Below are 6338 nucleotides of genomic sequence, written 5' to 3' on the forward strand. Positions count from 1 at the left end.
CTCAGAATCTGTCAGCCTCGAACATTCATTGACAACCTGCTGTGTACCCACACAGAGCTGAGAACCCCCAAGGGTGTCAAAGATGAACCAGAGCATCTTCTATAGGCCAGGGATTCTTCCTGGCCTCACATTCTGAAAGCTCTCAAATTTAAACAGGCTAAACCCATGTTACATTGTATTTTAGGGCTGGTGCTTTGTGGGGGAATGTGGAGTGTTAGAAAGAACAATTTGGCTACAGCATGAAGTTGGCATTTCCAAGAGAGACTGAGAGAGCAGGAAGGGACTGGTGTAATAATTTGGGCAAGGAGTGAGGGGCAGAGGGAGTGAGAAGGCCCCAGGGTACCAATATGACTTGACTTCGGACGCAGGTGTGGTGGAGCATACTTGGGGTGGGAGAGGGAAAAGAGTAGGGGGGTTCTGAGAATAATAAGGCAGGAGCCCCCACAGGATCCTGGTGAGCAGACCCCAAACATCGGAAAACTCCCCTGCCAGCTAACGCCCTCCCACATACCCCATCTTTCTAGTTCCTCCAGCCCTCTTCATGGTTTTGTCACTGTCACCCATGCCTGGCCTTGCTGCACTCGCTTGCCCTCTAGGACTCCAGCATTCTTTGATACCAAGGAGGTCCCTTCAAGGTTGGGAGGCTATGGGAGCCCATGTGGTAGCCCCAGCTGAGCTGAGTCACCAGCCCCCGGGGACATTGCCATTTCTGGGGAAGATGCCTTCTTACTGGCAGGGTTCTGTGCTCAGCTGGGAAATCTGGGCAGGTGCGGGGCTTCATCTACTTCCCCTCACTCCTACTAACTCCCTAGAGACTCTGCTGGGGGTGGAGGACCACATGCGGTTGTTAGTGGAACACTCCTACATGTATGACGATTGAAACATGTGTCTGCACGTGGTCTCTTATGCATTTATATGAGTGTGCCTATGTGACTTCATGTCTCCGAACATTTTATGTAAATTTAAATGTGGAAAGGGAGCTAATATTTATTGAGAGCCTACTGTGTACATGGCCTACTGTGTACTTTACAGCTGAAAATACTGAGATGCCCAAGGTGCAAAGTGTGAGGCCCTCCATCAGGTGCCCCATACCCACCCACCCTAATCACTACTTTCTATTCTTCCAGGACACCACAGCTTAGAAGTCACATCATCTGAGTGGAGTCACCTGTCTCTCTCCCTGGAGGAGGGATCCTGCTCTTAGGTTATCATGGCCCTTTCCAGGTCCTCAACCTGGCTTCAGCCTCCTTCATCTCACTGAGAACTTCTCTCTGGCACCAGCTTCCCCTGATGGGCAAACCCAATAGTTGTCTTTGAATCTTTGCCTCTGGTCTCTCCAGGGTGGCACCAGTGACCTGTTGACTGTCTTTTGTATTTAAATTCCTCTGCATGTCTCCTGGCCCTCTTCCCTGACTGTCCTCCTCAGCCCACCCTGGGCTTCTGTTCATGGTCTCTCACACCATGCCTTGTGCATTAGCCTTCTCCTACTTGCTGATGACGCCGCCCAAGTGCCAGCCTTGATGTTCAACTCCTGCCAGCCACCCGGCTGGCCATCCACAGGCTGCTCAGATTCCAAGTGTCCAGAACGGGCTCGGCATCTCTCCCTTGTCCCCGCAGCCTACTCCCCTGTGACAGCTCTTGTCTCAGTGCCTCGTCTCCAGCGGGATTCCACAGATATGCTGGGGCCGGTCCACGCCACTTGATCTTTGCACATGCCGGTCCCTCTGCCTGGAATGCCCTTTACGCCTTCATCCATTTGGAAAATACTCACTCGTTCTTCTGAATCCTTCGCGAGTTTTCCCTTTCCTCCTTACCCCTGCCCCTCGTATAACACCTTCCCTGCCCATGCATGTAGTCGCTCTTGAATCTCCCAGGCCTTGCACCGACTTACAGTGTGAACTTCTAGTGTGATTATAGACTAACAGGGTTGTGACCTTGGACAAGTCTCTTCAGCTCTCTCAGCTTCCGATTCCTCACTGTAAGGTGGACATAAAGATACTAGACTCAGATTTGTTGAAAAAAATCGAAACTGGGACTCAGAGGTCATTTGCTAGATGGTAGTTGTACTCAGTGGTGTTTACACCTGGATTTCCAGTGACAGTCCCTCATGCACAGTGGGTCTTCAACCACTGTGTGTCCAGCTGAGTTCAGTAGGCCACATAATCTTTATGTCTTTAAAAAAGGGAGCCCAGTGGATGTGAGTGAGAGGACAGCTCTGTCTGGTAAATAGGCTCTTGCTCTAGTCCCCTCCCCCACCACAGGATCCTGTTGGGACAAACGTCTTGGCTCAGCGGGTTGAAAAGGAAAGTCAGGATTCTGAGGCATGAATCGCTGTGCCCACTGACTCACTTCCTCCTCCCCGCCTGCCCCGGACAGGCCGGGGCCCTGAGTAACACAGGTTGTAACTTCCTCCCAGCCCTTGTACCTCATCCTGGCACCTCTGGCCAGTCAATGTGGATCTCACCCCTGAGTAGCCATGGGCAGAGGGAGTAGATTGCAGGGCAGACAGGGGAGGCACAAGCCCCATGCTCAGGACCCTGAGTCTGATGATTGACAAGGCAGGGTGCCCTTCTGGGGCTTGATCTGGGAGGCAGCAGAAGATCCCGCTCTTCATAACAGCCCTCCCCTTTTTTTCTGGGATCACAGAAATTCTCACTGTTGGGCAACCCTCCAAAGCTTAAGGCCCCTCTCTCTGGAAGTTTCCCATTAAAATGCAGGCAGCCCTACCTGGCAGAGAGTAGCACATGGGGAGGATATTACAATATCACCCACAGAAACTAGGGCCCTAGGGTATAAATGACTCAGGCAGTGTGAAGGCGGGGGAAGGGAGTGAAAGGGTGCTGAGGGAAGGGTGTCAGACACAAAGAATGATTTAGTGGCCATGGGTGGAGCGGGCAGGGCTTCTAGACAGGCCCCTGGTATTGCTCTCTCCAGTTAACTATTAGCACAGAACAGCTAGAGGTAAAGGATATACTCGGAAAAGCACTAGGACCAGGAGTTTGGGCCTCAGCTTGCTGGTCTTGGAACTGAAGGGAGCTGATGGATTCACGCCTAGGAGTAAACTGACAGCCTTTGTTGAGTCAAAAGTTTCTCGTTGATAGTCAACGAGACCCATCTAGGGGCTGATCCAGGGCTGGAAATAAGAAGGGGTGAAGTCTGCTCTGCTATAGACATGTAGACAGACTTGAGAAATATTTGGGTGAGGGGTAAGGGCAGGAGCTGGTGGCTACAGGGTGCAGGGGACATGAAGAGGTCACCAGCAGGGGCAGCCAGAGAGGGGGGACCTCTAGGGCCTCCAGGGTGGAGGTACAGGTCTGGCTAGTAACAATGGTCTGAAGCCCCAGGACAGGGGTAGAGATAGACATGGAGGTCAGAACCCAGGAAAGACCCTAAGATGGTGCGCCCCAAACTCACAGCAGAGAGGAGCATCAGCCTTGGCTTTGATGTCTCTCAGGCCATGCAAGCCTGGCTCCATACAATCAGGCTGTGCCCACAGCAAACTCACCCATGATAGCCTCCTGGGACCCCAACTCCCACAGGCCTCTCACCGCTTGCACCTGGGCTTCAGTCCCTCAGCTCTGTCCTTCCTTCCTTCCTTCCTTCCTTCCTTCCTTCCTTCCTTCCTTCCTTCCTTCCTTCCTTTCCCCCTCCTCCCTCCCTCCCTTCTTTTCTTCCTTCCTTCCTTTCTGCACTATTGTTGTCCCAGCTTTCTTGGTGACCCCGAGCACAACCCTAGGGGTCTCAGTTTATTCACCCCATGTCTACCCTCTCCTCTGCAGTCACAGATGCCCTGAGAAGACCTCAGAGCACTGTACACCCACCCTTGCTGCCAGAGCACAAACACGGCTTAGGCCCTGACTCCAACCCAGAGAGTGGGGTTGCCTACCCCAGACAGTGGAGTCCCTTACCCAAGGCAATGGGGTCCCCAATACCAATATTGCATTAGCCTCTAACTCACCCCTAGTCAGCTCTGAGCCTCAGTTTCTTTTTTTGTAAAGTAGTGATGATAATGCCCAACTCTGGGAACTCTTGGTTAGTTCACTGAAAATAAAGGGGGACCAGGCACTAAGCCACACACCGTGCCCTTCTCTTCTCTTCCCTTATATAATCATCACCTGGCCCCAGGAGCTCCTCCTACTCCCCTCTGATCAGACCCCTTCCAAAACCTAACCTTGGATGCCTTGCAGAAGAAAGCCCAAAGCCCAGCTCCTTGAGGAAATCCTCTACGACTGCCTACTCACCTTTAGCCTTTGCCTTCCACACCCACCCTCCCCACACAACCCAGCTCACTGGGCAGGCCTCCATCCCCCAAATACCTCTTTCTTGAGGCCTTTGCCTGCAAGCAATGCTCCAGCTTCCTCCTGCCCATTGACAGCTCCCCTTCCTTAAAGGCCAACTGACCATCATCTTCCCAGGCTCCCTGGGTCTCGACGGATGCTTCCTGCTCCAGCATAGCCCTGTTTCTCCCTGATAGAGCATTTGTCACACTTGGCCAGATGTCATTTATTAGCTCTAGCAAAGTTGCTTAAGCGCTCTGTGCCTCAGTTTCTCTATCTGTAATATCGAGTTAGAAATTGCACCCTAATCCTAGAGTCATTGTGGAAAGTAAACGAGAAGTTGCACAGTGCCTGCCACATAGCAATAGCTCAGTAAATGTTTCGTGGCTGGCTTTTTTTTATTGGAATGGGGTGAGGTAGCAGTGGCTATCTCTCCCTCAGCAGCCCTGTTCACCAGGAAAAGCGAGCTCAGATCCCCTCTCTCATCCTGCCAGTAGCTCCTACTATAAAGCTCTGCTTGGCATGGAGGTCAATGCGGTGCATCGGATCGAATCTGGTCTATTGCAAAACTGATGTCGCTCCCTGAGGGTCCCCTTTGGTCCCATTCACTGTGGGACGTGAGTGTGTGTGTCTATGTCAGGGAAATGGACACCCAAGAGCTAGTAGGGGTATCAGCACCCGGGTAACCCCATCAAAGCACCTCCATCACAGGCCACTCTCAGGGCTCAGACTAGGATCCAACACAGAGAGCGGGAGACGGGAGAAAGTGAGCTTCCTGGAAGACTTCCTGGAGGAGGAAAATGAGGGAGAGCTAGGCTGAGAAAAGAGATACCAGTTTTTATTGAGAGTCTTATTGTGCTAGGCTTTTTATGTCCTTTATTTTTTCATGACAAGCCTGTGAAGTCAGTCCCATTATCACCTTTTCTAGAAGGGAAAACCAAGGCATAGACTGACAAAGTGACATTCCCAAGGTCACACAGGTAGGGTGCGGGGGAGGGAAGAGCAGGATTCTCATCAGGTCCGTTGGGTTCCCAGGGAAGGGCCCAGTTGAAAGACAGCCAAAACAGAGGATGGTGGGAGAATTCCAGTTCCAGGCCAGCTGCCCACTCAGCCAGGGAGGCTGTGGGTGGGGCGGAAACAGCCACCAGAAGACAGGGGCACGTGGCAAACAAGGGTGCCAGGAAATGAACCCTACCCAAAGCCCTTCCTCCTGGCCCGCCCTGTGCCCCTGGCCAGCTGCTGGCCGCCTCCCATTCCCAGGGCTCCCTCCAAGGGAACAGAGACAGCTGGGCTGGAGCCCAGGAAAGGCCCTGCATGGGGGAGCAACCAGGAGGGTCTTGAAGCCCAGGAGGACCCTGCCAGGCCTAAGCCCCCTGTCCCTGAGGAGAGAGACAGAGCAGGATTCTAGGCATTTCTTCTGTTCGCCCCAGACAGAGCTCAGATTGGGGGCCTGGCACAGAGAAGGCACTTAATGGACATATGTCGAATGGAGGCACAGCAGGTGTGGTGTCAAAACTGCAGGGCAGGAGGTAAAGAGACCTGGTCCTGCCACAGTCTCTGCCCCACCTAGAGACCCTGGATGAGTCATGGAGCCTCCCTGCCTGTCAGATTGAACTATTATCCTGGAATGAACGCTACCACTTGGGCCCCTTCCAGCTCCAACAATGCTGTTTTATTTATTCTTTTACTCACTTGCTAACTTGTTACTTTAGCGAAACACATGGTAGAGCTCGGTAAATATATTTTGGTACCAGTGAAGTGGTGGAAAGAAGGACGGTGAAAAGCAAAGGTTGAGGGGAGGATAGTGATTTGTTAAGAGCAGGTTCTCCAGCGTCGGGTGACCTGGGTTCAAATGCTTCCTCCATCACTTGTTAAATGTGTAAGTTTGGGCAAGTTACTTTACCATGTTGAACTTCGACTTCCTCATCTGTAAAATAAGGGCAACAGGAGTGTACCTCATGGGTTAGCATAATAATTAAATGAGATAATGTAAATAAAGTGCTTAAGAAAATGTTTGGTACATAGAAAGCTATTATTATTTCTTAGAGTGGATTTAAACAG

This window comes from Rousettus aegyptiacus, unplaced genomic scaffold (assembly GCF_014176215.1).
Source record: "Rousettus aegyptiacus isolate mRouAeg1 unplaced genomic scaffold, mRouAeg1.p scaffold_m13_p_6, whole genome shotgun sequence".
In the NCBI taxonomy this organism is placed as follows: domain Eukaryota; kingdom Metazoa; phylum Chordata; class Mammalia; order Chiroptera; family Pteropodidae; genus Rousettus; species Rousettus aegyptiacus.